The 13,397-nt window shown below is 55.2% G+C and overlaps 1 protein-coding gene across 1 annotated transcript in view; it reads left to right on the top strand.

The window, feature by feature from the left end:
- The first annotated feature begins 1,896 nt into the window (after positions 1-1,896).
- ZBTB7A (zinc finger and BTB domain containing 7A) overlaps positions 1,897-13,397 on the top strand; it is a 12,899-nt gene continuing 1,398 nt past the window's right edge. The window contains exon 1 of the mRNA XM_027706090.1: positions 1,897-1,909. The gene's annotated coding sequence lies outside the window, so the exon portion shown is untranslated. The remainder of the gene's footprint in view (positions 1,910-13,397) is intronic.

The raw sequence follows: 13,397 nt of genomic DNA, 5'->3' as shown, positions 1-13,397 counted from the left end.
AAAAAAAAAAGAAAAAAATAAATAAAAAAATAAAAGAGACCGAGAGAAACTGAGCAGTTTATTAGAGAGGAGCCATTCTTGTTTAATATTCATTCTGGCCCCTGTTTAGGCTTGTTCTGGTGAAAGAGGGAGTGAAGAGGCGCAACCCAAACATGGGTGAGATGGTGGGATTTTTCCACCAAGCCTTAATTGCATTAGTAACTCCAGGGAGGGTTTTGCAAGGCAGGAGCTCCTTAATAAATTTGGTGGTGAATGAAAGCGGTTCTTCGCTTTCTGCTGCTCTGCAACTCTTCCTGTGCCTATTCTTTTTTTTCTTTTTTTTTTTTTTTAATTATTAATCGTTTTTCGCTCGCGTTTCCTCTCGTGGGGTCTGGTGCTGAACTTCAGCCGTGCCGTGGGTTTCGTGAGGGGCTCTGCTCCGTGGAGCTGAGCTGGGTGGGATTCATTTGGGCCCAGCAAAGGCCGCGGGTTTCCCTTCGTGTCGGGCGACTTCTCGAAGCCAAATTAAAAATTCCAGTTGTTCTCATCCGGCGTGGGAATCTGGATGTGGGCATGGGAGGCAAATCAGGGGGAAATTTATGCTCCCATCGAGGCGCTGGGATGGTTTGGGTGCTCTTGTCTTCTCTGAGACCTTCTTTGGGCATCAAGTCCTGCCCAAGTGCTGGGTTTTAGCTGCAGGATCAAGTCCCACGTGGGTGTCCCACCTAAAAACTGAGGGGTGGCCTGTGAAATTCCCGGTCTGTGTTCGAGACTGGAGCCTAAACACTCGAGAACTGTGGTTTAATCTTGATTAAAACTGACACTTGAGGGTTTTTCCCCCGTCTCAGGATGCTGAGTTTATTGGGAGAGCAGACTTGTGTGGTGAACAATTAGAACCCGGCTCGTTATCTTGCCTAGTCCAGGCAATAAACAGTTGCTTTAACTACGCTCCCAACCAGCCTTAACCTCAAATTCGAGCAGACCAGGCTGTAATTAAAAGCCTTTAGACGAGCAGAACTCAGGGAAAGGGAGAAAGACAGGCAGTCTGTGGGATGAAGGGAAACATTCATCCCCGATCCCGCGACCCTTTGATCCGAACGGGCGCTTGCGTCCGGTGTGTCCGTCCCGATCCCTGTGCCTGGAGCATCCCGGAGAAGCTCTGGGAGGACGTCAGCGGGAGTAAACGAGGTCAGACGAGCGCTGGGATCCTCTGCGAGTATCCAGGGACAATTGTTTCCCTCCCAGCTCCCTGCCCCGTATCGCCTTCCCTCCGCATAGTTTCAGTTTCCGTGTCAGCGCCGGCTCCGGTGGCAGAGTCCGGGCGGCCGCAGAAGCACCTTGGGAGCGCGGCGGGGGCTCCTTTTCCCGGTGCACTCCCAAGGATTTGGGAATCTTCCTGCCGTGGCAGGTGGGAGGGAACTCGGGAGGGCTCGCTGGGCGTCCTCTCGATGTGACAAGGTGCGAGAAACTGGAACCGGGCTGGAGCTGCCCCGCGGGCGCAGGTGGGAGCCAAGGCCACGGTGGTGAGATGAGCCGCAGATCCCTTGGCAATCAGCGGCTTCCCAGCGCCCATCCCTGAAAAAAACCGTGCGTGGCTGGCCCGGCAGGAGTGTGGCTGGCCCGGCAGGAACTTGGCTGGCTCGGGGGGGAGTGTGACCGTGACCTCCCCGGCCGCCGAGGCTCCTCACGGATCTGGGCGGCGACTCCCGGCCGGCACCTTCGGGATCGTTTTCCTCCCGTTTTCCACCACGTGAGACCCTCTCCCTGCCGTGGGAAGGGCCGCTGCTGGCATTTTCCACAGCAGAGGATGCTCCCAGGCGTCCCGGCGCTGCGTTTTAACTCCCTCCTGCCCGCTCTCAACCCCGCTCGTGCGCCCGTTTCCTTCCTGCTTCGGGCACCTCCTTATTTCCCACCGGCAAACTGGAAACCAGTAAGTTGATGTCCTGGTGTTGAGTTTTGGGGTTTTTTTTTGTTGTTGTTGTTGGAGCTGGGAAGGTGCTGGAGGTGGGCTTGTAGCTACAGGTTGCTGTTCTCCAGTTCCTGGGAGCCTCCTGCCCGGACAGGCAGAGCACACACGCAGTCCCGGAGCAGCGTTCCCAGAGCAGCGTTCCCTCCTCCTTCCATCCCCCTGCTCCGAGGAGGAGAGCGTTACAGGGGATGAAACTCCGGGGATTCGCTGTCACATGGAGTCGGGAATGTCGGGAAGAGCTGCCTGTTAATCCACAAACTGGGAATTACATAAGGGACTGCCCTGTCTGCTCCGGCGCTAAACTCCGCTCTTATTCCTTATTTATGGTCCTTTTTTTTTTTTCCCCCCTCCTTCCCGGTGTGGAAAAGAACAACGGGTGTGAGAGGTGTCATTTGAGGCAATTAGATTAATGCCAGAGCTCCGGAAACGTCAGGAGAGTCGGGGGAGGGGGGGACACGGGGGCTGGAAGGGAAACCTGTGACAGGGCTGAGGGAGGGGAGAGGGATGGGTGGGTTTGGGGTCGTGAAGGGAGCAGGTCAGGAAAGGGGGGGAGGGCTGTGGGAATGGGGGGATTTGGGACTTATGGCTCGGTTTAGGAGACCACAGGAAGCCGTGACAGGGGAGGGGGAATGTGGGATGAAAGGGTCAACGGTGTCCAGGGCCAACGGGAATGGGGGGATTTGAGGAGTTTTTATGGTTTTCTTGTTTTAGGAGACCAGGAGAAGCTGTGACAGGGGAGGGGGAACATGGGGTGAAGGGGTAAATGGTGTCCAGGACCGATGGGAATGAGGGGATTTGAGACTTATGGCTCAGTTTAGGAGACCACAGGAAGCTGTGACAGGGAGGGGGACATGGGGTGAAGGGGTCAGTGGTGTCCAGGGCCAACGGGAATGGGGGGATTTGAGGTGTTTTTATGGTTCTCTTTTTTTTAGGAGACCAGGAGAGGCTGTGACAGGGGAGGAGGAATGTGGGATGAAAGGGTCAACAGTGTCCAGGACCAATGGGAATGGGGGGATTTGAGGTGTTTTTATGGTTTTCTTGTTTTAGGAGACCAGGAGAGGCTGTGACAGGGGAAGAGGAGTGTGGGGTGAAAGGGTCAATGGTGTCCAGGGCCAATGGGAATGGGGGGATTTGAGGTGTTTTTATGGTTCTCTTGTTTTAGGAGACCAGGAGAAGCTGTGACAGGGGAGAGGGAATGTGGGGAGAAGGGGCCGATCCTGACCTGTGAGAATGGAGGGATTTGAGGAGTTTTATGAGTCTCAGTTTAGGACACAGTGAGACCTGTGACAGTGGATCAGCAGCTTACTCCTGCAAGGATCTTGGGACCTTCAGGTTGGAAAAGAAACCTCCTCCAGCCGGGACTCAAGCACAGCTTCACGTTCTATGGAGTTTTTTCCCCTTTTTCTGTGTAACTCCTGAGGTTCTAAAATATTGAGGAGAACTGGGGCTGGCTTAGGTGTTTTCTGCAGGATCTCCTGGAAACCCTGCTGTGGTTTTGGAGGGAGCTGCTCCATGAGGGAGAGAACCTGTCAGAGGAGTGTGGGCACGTTTGGGCTGGGCTCAAAAGAGTTGTTACAGCAGCAGAACAAGCAGATTCCAGAAGTGTGGAAGGCCAGGGTATCCAACTTTCCTGGGACTGTGCTTGTGTGGGCTCAGGCTGAGGATTGAGGGAAGCCTGGGAGCGACTCACGGCATCACTGGAGCAGAGATGGGTTTGGAGCACCTTGGGATTGAAGGTCTCTGGGCAACTCTCAGTCTCTGGGGTGGATTGTGGCTTGTTTTGTCTCGGAGCAGAGGTGGGTTTGGAGCAGGGATTGAGGGTCTCTGGGCAGCTCTCAACCTCCTCAGTGGATTGTGGCCTGTTTTCTCTTGGAGCAGAGGTGGGTTTGGAGCAGAGGTGGGTTTGGAGCAGGGATTGAGGGTCTCTGGGCATCTCTCAGCCTCCTCAGTGCATTGTGGCCTGTTTTGTCTGGGTGCAGAGAAGCTCCTGTGGTACCAATGCCAGCACAGAGACCTCTGTGCCCTGGTGGTGCCGTGGCCCTTCCCGTTGAGAAACCCCCAGTTTCCTGTTGAGGCACCCCCAGTGCCATTGCTGGGGGGGCCTTCCCACACCAAAACACCCCCCTGCACGTGCAGGGACACATGTGGACCGTGGGCCTGTGACTCCCCGGGCTCAAAATAAGGCACATTCCTGCCGGATTAAACACGGGCTCTGATGACAAAGGAGAAAATTGGCGAGGAGGTCTCCGGGTGGAGGAACCAGTTCGGGGGAGCCTTGCAACACGAGAGGAGTTTCTGTGCGTCCTGTCAGTGGGGTGAGGGCTCCCTGCTGCTCCCTGGGGTGGTGGCAGGTCAGGAAGGTCCATGCCTGGTTGGGATCTGGGCTGTTTGGCCCTGTGGCCAGTGGCTGTCGGGGCTCCACGTCCTACTTTTTGCCGGCGGTCGACGCTGTGGTGCAAACCCAAGTTCCCCGTGTGAGCTGTGCCCTGGAAGGAAACCCCATCCCAGTCACAGACATCCCAGGGAGCTGTGGGGTCACAGAGTGTGGTGTTTGGTCATTCCTCACCTTCTTGGATCGTGGGAGGGACTCCAGCATCCTCGGAGAGGGAACCGTGCCATTGTGTGCAAAACACAAACCTTGTCCTGGGAGAGTCTTTTCCCCCCTTCCCAGGCCTTTGGGATGGGTTGGGGTGAGCCCTGTGTGCTGCAGCAGGTGGCTTTCCCTGGCTGGTTGTGGTTTAATTCCCTGGGATAGCAGCAGGAATGGTCTCAGCCTCATGGGTGTGTTCGGAGGTCGGAGTTTGGATGGATGGACAGAGCCAGGCAGGGGAGGCAGGGAGAGAAACGGGGCTGGGAGGGCTGGAGGGTCCATCAGTGGGTGGGTTTGGGGTTGAAGGTGGTGGGTGTGAGCTCATTCCTTGTTCTTGCACTGTCCATGCCACAGGAAGAGTTCCACAGGCAGAATTCCACAGGCAGCTTGTCCTCCCCTCACCTGAGCCAGCGTGTGAAAAACGCAGTTTTGGAAAACAAAGAGTGATGAGCCCTTTTTCTTCTTGGTGGCTCTGTAGCAGCATCCCTAAAAATTCCCTGTAGCATGATGAGGAATGCCAGCCCTCCAGGGTAGTCACCATCTCCCTGCTCCATCCTGGTCACACCATCCTTCCTGCTGCTGCCAGTGGGATTTGGGAGCCCCATTCCAGTGGCTCTGGTTGGCACCAGTGGTCACTGTCACCACCAAGGTGTCCTGGTGAAGTTCTCCTTCTCTCTGAAGGGCTGGAAGGGGGAGGGGGGCAGCTTGGAATACTGAGAAGATCATAAATGGGATGAGGAGTAAACATTTAAATGGATCCCTTGGGAATGCCTTCAACCCCTTCCCATGGTTTGCCTCGGCTCGCAGGGAGAATTCCGGCTGAATTCCCGCCAAAACCTGCCTGTCCAGGAGCTGCTGGGCACTGGGTCACCTTGAGGAGAGGCTTGGTGTTCCCTCACAGTCCTGATCCTTGGAGGAGACGACACCACAGGCCGTGGGTTTGGGGCTTCATCACCCAAATCCTTCCCCAGCTCTCCCGGCCCAATTTAGATCCTCTGCCAAATAGATGGACCCTGGGCAGGCTCCTGGGAATTGAGCACAGGATGCAGCCATTCCCCAGCGAGGAAATGGCTGGATGGGAGCTGGGAATTGCTGGGAATTGCTGGGAAGGGCTGACTTTGCTCTGCACATCGACCCCTTGGGCCAGCTCAGGGCCAGGAGAGCAGAGCACTGCGGGCAAAGCCGTGTCCTGGCACTGCCCCTCCCTCCGAGCTGCTGCAACTGGGATGGTTGTTGTTATTCCTTTATTAATATGAAGGAGAATAAAGGTGATTAAAGTTCCTGGGATGCCTGTTGAGTGTCTTGGGGTGCTCAGTTCCAGCTCTCCATCCAGATTTCACCGGGAGTAATCGCTCTTCCTGCCAGAGTTCCCTTGGCAGCAGGTGCAGGATGTGGGATTCTCCTTCCCCGTGCTGCGAGATCCTCGCGTGTCCTGCCCTGGCCAAGTGTCCCCAAATGTATCAGGTGGACAATAAATCAGTGTCCTGTCAATTAATGGCTTGTGAAGGGTTTGGCTCTTCTCTTTGCAAGGGCCTGGAGTGACAGGGCCAAGGGGGAATGGCTTCAAATGGAAAGAGGGGGAAATTTAGATGGGATATTGGGAAGGAATTCCTGGCTGTGAGGGTGGGGAGGCCCTGGCACAGGTTGGGCAGAGAAGCTGTGGCTGCCCCATCCCTGAAAGTGTCCAAGGTCAGATTGGAGCAACCTGGGATAGTGGAAATTGTCCCAACCCAGCCCAGGGGTGGGACTGGATAATTTTTAAGGTCCTTCCAACCCAACCCATCAGTGATTCCAGCAGCAGGGATATGTTGCTCCGTGCTGCAGGATCAGTGCTCGGTGTATCTGCGGGGTAGATTTTGGGGTAGATCCCCTTTTCCTCGAAGCAGCTGCCGGGTGAGAAGCAGTCCCAGAACAAGAGTCGATTAACTCCGTGCTGGAGCTTCCTGTGCTTCCCATATTCCTGCCCATATTTGCAGGCAGGAGGAGGGAGAGGCAAACCTCCCTGGCAGGTTGGACCTGGCAGGGGCAGGAAAGCCCCGGCTGTTTTGGTTACCTGATAGTGCCGCGAGTCCGTCGGGTTGGACTGAAATGAGGGGCGGCTGCTGGAGCGGAGGAGACGCCGTCCCACGACTCCATGTTAAATTTGGGACACTGAACCATCCCAGAATGGTTGGGTGGGGAGGGATCTTAAAGCCCATCCAGTGCCACCCCCTGCCATGGGCAGGGACACCTTCCACTATCCCAGGTTGCTCCAACTCGGCCTTGGACACTTCCAGGGATGGGGCAGCCACAGCTTCTCTGGGAATTCCATCCCAACCCCTCCCCACCCTCCCAGCCAAGAATTCCTTCCCAATATCCCATCTAAATTTCCCCTCTTTTACTTTGAAGCCATTCCCTGTGTCCTGTCCCTCCATCCCTTGTCCCAAGTCCCTCTCCAGCTCTCCTGGAGCCCTTTTATGCACTGCAAGGGGCTCCAAGGTCTCCCTGGAGCCTTCCCTTCTCCAACCCAGCCTTGGACACTTCCAGGGATCCAGGGGCAGCCACAGCTCCTCTGCCCAACCTGTGCCAGGGCCTCCCCACCCTCCCAGCCAGGAATTCCTTCCCAATATCCCATCTCACCCTGCCCTCTGGCACTGGGAAACCATTCCCTGTGTCCTGTCCCTCCATCCCTTATCCCAAGTCCCTCTCCAGCTCTCCTGGAGCCCCTTTATGCCCTGGAAGGGGCTCTCAGGTCTCCCTGGAGCCCTTCCAGCAGCACTCCAGTATCCAAAGGGCTCTGCAAGAAGTGGGATGCTCCGATCTTGGGAAGGACCAGGACAAACCAACCCCCCCCTCTGGAGCAGGGCTTTGGTGTGGGGGTGACACTGAACCCTCACACTCATTCCCAAGCTGAGCCTTCGTGTCCCAAATCCGCAGCAATTCCAGCTGTGGTCGCTTTTTCCCCTGTTTGAGAGCCGGGGAAGGGAGATGGAGGAGCTGGAAAACAGACCCAGATTGTCCAGAGCAGCCCACAGATATTTGCAGGATGCTGGTTCTGCTCTGGTCTCTTCACTTCAAGAGCTGCATGATCTTGGTCATGTTACCCCAGATGGGATGTCCAGTCAGGATACAAGAAAGCTGGAATTCACCCTTTGCCAGGGATGGCACAGCACCAAAGTTACCTGCTCAGCACCAAAGGCTCCTTCCCATTGCATTCTAGAAAATTTAGATTTATTTCAATCGCTTTATTGAAACCTAAATTTCATTAGATTTATTATTAAAAAAAAAAAATAAAAATCAGCGGGCTTTTATTTTTACCTAATTCCTAATTTCTCCTAATTCCTATTTTCTCCCAATTCCTGTTTTATCCTAATTCCTATTTTCTCCTAATTCCTGTTTTCTCCCCATTCCTGTTTTATCCTAATTCCTATTTTTTCCTAATTCCTATTTTCTCCTAATTCCTATTTTCTTCCAATTCCTGTTTTATCCTAATTCCTATTTTATCCTAATTCCTGTTTTCTCCCAATTCCTGTTTTATCCTAATTCCTATTTTCTCCTAATTCCTATTTTATCCTAATTCCTATTTTCTCCCAATTCCTGTTTTATCCTAATTCCTATTTTCTCCTAATTCCGATTTTCTCCCAATTTCCCCGGATTTTTTTTATTTTTCCCCACAGTGCAGTTTCCCTCCTGTCAAAAGTGCAGGGTCTTAGGAACATCCACCTGTTTTCCAGGTCCACATAACTGGGATAGCTCGGCCCTAAACCGCCGGCAGCACATTCCTGGTGGAGAGCCAGGTGGATTTTCACGTGGAATGGTGACTTCTTCTCCCGAGCAGGCAAAAAAACCACCCTCCTTCATTTCCTCCTGCCTCCCATCTTCCCACCTCTCCTGCTGCTCCGTGCTAGGTGTGTTTCCCGAGGCCTCTGCATAGTTTTGGGTGGATCCTGGGCAGAGGAAGGACCTGCTCGGGCTTGTCCCGGGGATGTTGCAGAGCCTGGTGTCAGCAGAGATGGTGCCTCGTGCTCCCAGAGTGGCCAGAGAGCCGATTTATCCAAAGGGATCCGGGTTTTCAGATGGATCTGGGAGAAGGAAAAGCGGGACTGGGATGGTCTCTCCTTAAATTGGTGTTGTGTGAGCTGGGATTGGGGTGAGCTGTTGGTAGGGAATAAATTCCTGTTCCTCCAGTGGGTGGGGATCATGTTCGGGCCTTGGGCAGCAAAGCACCGGCTTTATTTTTATTTTTTGTTTTATTTTTTATTTTATTTATTTTTTTAATATTTTTTTTTCTTTTAATAGTTCTTTCCCGGTGCTGCTGCAGGGGCTGCCCTGCCTCGGTCACGTGTTTTTCCTCCAAGGAATCCCAGAGAACTTGTGATCTCCTTCCTTGGGCACCTCGAGCTGCAAGAGGCCGAATATCCTTGGACACTCCAAGGGATGGGGCAGCCACAGTTTCTCTGGGAATTCCATCCCAACCCCTCCCCACCCTCACAGCCAAGAATTCCTTCCCAGTATCCCATCTCACCCTGGCCTCTGGCACTGGGAAGCCATTCCCTGTGTCCTGTCCTTCCATCCCTTGTCCCAGTCCCTCTCCAGCTCTTCTGGAGCCCTTTTATGCCCTGGAAGGGGCTCTCAGGTCTCCCTGGATCCTTCTCCAGGTGAACCCCCCCAGCTCTCCCAGCCTGGCTCCAGAGCAGAGGGGCTCCAACCCTTGGAGCATCTCCGTGGCCTCCTCTGGCCTTATTCCAGCAGCTCCACATCCTTTGGATACTGGTGACCCACGATCCCTCTCCATCATTCTCGTAGGCTCAATATCCACGTGCTTTCCACACAACTAATCCCAGGAAACCTTGTGGAGTTCCCTAAATCCATTTTGCCTCGTGCTCCATAGGGAAGATGATGCTTATTTTCCCTTCCTGCCCCGAGCAGGTGCGAGCTGTTGCTCAAGTTCTCACCTGTCTGCTGCAGTGGGCGGCACCTCTGCCTTTGGAAAACTTTTTGGGGATCTTTTCCGGATAAGAGCACAGAGAAAACATTGGCTCTTCCTGGCTCTCCAGGTGTGACTGAGCTCTCCCACCCAAACCCTCCATTTTTCCAAGCCCTGAGCTGCTCGTGTCCCTCTAAAATTTTCAACTCAAAGAAGCAAAAGGAGGGGAAGAAAAAAAAATCCCACTGAGGTTTTACGGGGAAAACTGGTAATTAAGAGGTGTTTTGTCAGCGCTTCTGGTCGAGATCCCATCTTAATGTGGTCGCCTCATTTCAATGCAAATGTCAAAAATTCCAGAGCTCCTGGAGGAAAGGGATTGGGAGGTGAGGAAAGCACAAGCTGGGGGAGTTTTTGGGGAGTGCTTCTCCTCTGCAGTTGGGGCTGGTGGGTCTGGAAGGAGCCGGTGGATGAGTTGGGTTGAAGGAGAGAAAATGAACGTTGCAGTGGTGAGGGCTGTGTCCATTTGTGGGCCCATCATGGCAAGAAGGACTTTGAGGGGCTGGAGCATGTCCAGAGAAGGGAATAGAGCTGGAGAAGGGTCTGGAGAACTCCTGAGGGAGCTGAGGGGGCTCAGCCTGGAGAAAAGGAGGCTCAGGGGGGACCTTCTGGCTCTGCAACCCCCTGACAGGAAGGGGGAGCCAGTGGGGGGGTCGGGCTCTGCTCCCAGGGAACAACAGGACAAGAGGGAATGGCCTCAAGTTGTGCCAGGGGAGGTCCAGGTTGGACATCAGGAGGAATTTCTTCCTGGAAAGGTCAGTCAGGTGTTGGCAGGGGCTGCCCAGGGAGGTTTGGAGTCCCCACCCCTGGAGATGTCCAAGGAACCCCTGGATGTGGCCCTCAGTGCTCTGGGCTGGGGGGCAAGGTGGGGATGTGTCACAAGGTGTGACTCCATGATCCTGGAGGTCTTTTCCAACCTCAGTGATCCTGGGATTCTGGTTTGGTGCTGAGGAGCAGCGTCAGACAGGGGTCAGTGCTGATGGGAAATCAGCGGCTCAGGGAGGCGGAGGAACTTCCCTTGCTCCCGCGGCGTTCAGCATCCAATCCAAAGCGGATTTTCCCACCGGGAACGGGGGCTGTGTGTGTGCTGGACTGACCTGTGGAGCTGGAACAGCCCGAGCTCCGTTGTGTTGGGCTTTGGGAAGCTCAGAGCAGGGCTGGGGCTGCGGGTGGTGTCGCGCCAGGTCCGTAAATCAGCTCCATGAATCCCTCGGAGGGCTCCGGGCTCGTGACAAACCCTCTTTCACACGGGGCTGTATTTTAAGTTGACGGTTCCCCCCTCGGTTGGACGCGAGGGCCGTTCCCAACCTCCTCCCAGGCAGCTGCTTTGGGGTGAAATGTGGCATCTTGGAGCCCTGCAGAGCCACCCAGTCTGGGACAGCGCCGTTGGAGCTCCTCGGGAGTGGTCGGAGCGGGCAGGGAGAGAATGGAGCTGCCTGGGAAATTTAGGTCAGTAGTTGAAGCTCCCCCTTGGTGGCCCATTCAGACCTTTTCCTTGCCAAGGAGGGGACGAGCTGGTGGCTGTGCCAGCGGCTTTTGTCACTTGTCACCTGGCCCTCAGGGGCTTTTCCAAGTGGATTTCACCCATCCCACCGGGACGTCGAGCCCGGTGGCTCCTGCTGGGAACAGACAGAGGGTTTGGGGCTTTTAGGGGTGGAAACATAAGGTGGAAGACCCCAAAAAAACTCCAAGTCCTTAAGGTGGAAGACTCCCTGTCCCATTAGTAATTCCCAGGTTTGGATGATCCGGCTGTTCAGCCCCTTGGAAAGGGAACAGGGTGGGATTTTAAGGGCTCTGGATGTGGCTGGAGCATCCCAGGCCCCGAATCCATTCCTGGGGGGGCTCGGAACAGCCCATTTGCCCCCCGACGTCCTCAGCCACCGCGGCCGAGGGACACAAAGGGCGTGTTGTGCGAGGAGAATGAGGGGAGAAATTGGACAACTCTCCAAGCCAGCCCTCAGCAGTCTCATGACCCTGCAGCCGTTCCCACACTGTCCAGCCGATTATCCCGGCCCCCAGGCTGGGGGGGGGTGACCTTCCCTGGATGTCCTGGTGGCTCCCAAAGGCCTCTGGGTCCCCCGGAGCCGGGATCCGGGATCGGCACCGACGGAGCGCGGCCACCCAAGGATCGTTGCCTGAAGCTTCCAAATGCTTTCTGGGGGGAGGGAATCCTTTGTAAAGCATCTCCTGTAGAAGGGAAGGGGAAGGGGGGAGGGTTTAATGTCATTTTTAGGGGCCAGGAGGTGTTGGATCTGCTTTTCCCGGGGGTGCTGTGTGGTGGCTCCGAGCGGGGGGTTTTTGGGAGCTCCGGGGCTGAGGCAGCACAAGCCTCCCCTGGAAGCTCAGGAGGCAAGGAGGGGTCCCTCTGATCCCCTGGGGGTTCTGGGATGAGGTGACCTTGCCCAAGGTCATACCTGGAGCCCGAATTCGGAGCTGTCCTGCGCTTGGAAACAGCCTTTCCCTCCCTGCCAGGATTGGGATTTAAAAATCCCTGAAATTAAGGGCTTGGAGGTCAAATCCTGGAGCCCAGGAGGCAGCTCTGGAGTTGATCCCTTGCTCCAGGTGCCTCAGGAAGCCACTTTTGGTGCTTGGTCATGGTGGCAGGACTTGTGCCTGCCCAGCTCCCCTGGATCCTCCCTCTTCCTCACCCCCATCCCATTCCCGTTGGGAGCAGAACCCCTGGCTGTTGTCAAATATCCAGGGATCTCTTCCTGATCCGTGTGTTCCTCAGCCTCAGCCCCGCCTCCCTCCCGCCTTTTCTTTGTAGAAAACAGGAAGGTGCAGCAAATAAATTTATTTTCTGGGATTAAGGAAACTTTTGAAAAAAGAAGTAAATATGGAAAACTACCGAGTGGGAGGGGGGTGGGTGGGGGAAGCTGGAGTTGTGCAACCCAATCTCCTGCTCCGTGCTAGAACCCGGTGCTGGGAGTTGCTTCCTGGATAAATGACTCCTGTTCTGGATCTGTCCTGACTCATCCACATCCCCCCTGTCCTGTGGGACAGGCCATGTCCTGCTCTGCCTCAGTTTCCCTGAAAAACCTGGAGACTGGGGGGCTTGGATACTCCAGGCTTTTGTGCCAGGGTGGTTTGGGACCCAATTTGTGCATGGAATTCTTGGCTTCTGATGATCCCAGTGCTTGAGGCTGGGGAGGTGGGGGGGATATGTTGATTTATGAGCTGCTGCAAGGAGCACGTGGATTTGCTGCTGGAGATGGAGAAATGTTATCCCTGATTTCTGAGATCAAAGGACTGGGATCATGGGAGAATTAGGGGCTCGTTCAGGCTGGCAGTGAACCCACATTTGGCCCCAGTGCCCCTCTCCTGGCGAAGGGAATCCCTTCCCAACAGGGCTGCCCGCTTCCCTCTGGGTTTTCCAGTCCTTTGGAGTCGAGTGGATCTGTCAGGAGTGACTTTATCTCTCTTGTCCCTTGGGAGGAACAGCTGCTTCTGGTGAAGCCTTTCCAAGATCTGGGCCTGGTGCTGGCACTGGGTGATTCCCAACATCCTCCCTCTCTCCTGTTCCCAGGAAGGTGCAGCAGATGGAGGTTCAAGGTTTCAGCTCATCTCCACCACCCCAGCAGCAGCTTGGGATGGTTGGTGTTCCCCTCTCCCTGTCCCCAGGGGCTCGCTGGGCCCTTCCCAAAGGATGCTCCCTGCCTGCATCCCTCCAGGTGTATCCCAGGGATGAGCAGTGGGAACGGTGTTCCCAGTGCTGACATCACTCTGTCAGCAGTTCTGCTGGGCTGGGTGAGCAGGGGGACTTTCCCAGTAGGAATGGGGTTGGGAAATGCTCCCAGAGGTGGGCTGGGATGCACTGGCAAGGCTCAGGCTGCTGGATCCCGATGCTGGGTGCACCTCCAGGTGCTTCCTGGCCCCATGATCCCTGCTCCTTGCCC

This window comes from Neopelma chrysocephalum, unplaced genomic scaffold (assembly GCF_003984885.1).
Source record: "Neopelma chrysocephalum unplaced genomic scaffold, ASM398488v2 Primary Assembly neopelma1_363, whole genome shotgun sequence".
Lineage (NCBI taxonomy): Eukaryota > Metazoa > Chordata > Aves > Passeriformes > Pipridae > Neopelma > Neopelma chrysocephalum.
Note: the sequence above shows the minus strand (reverse complement) of the source record. Positions and strands in the feature narration are given on the sequence as shown.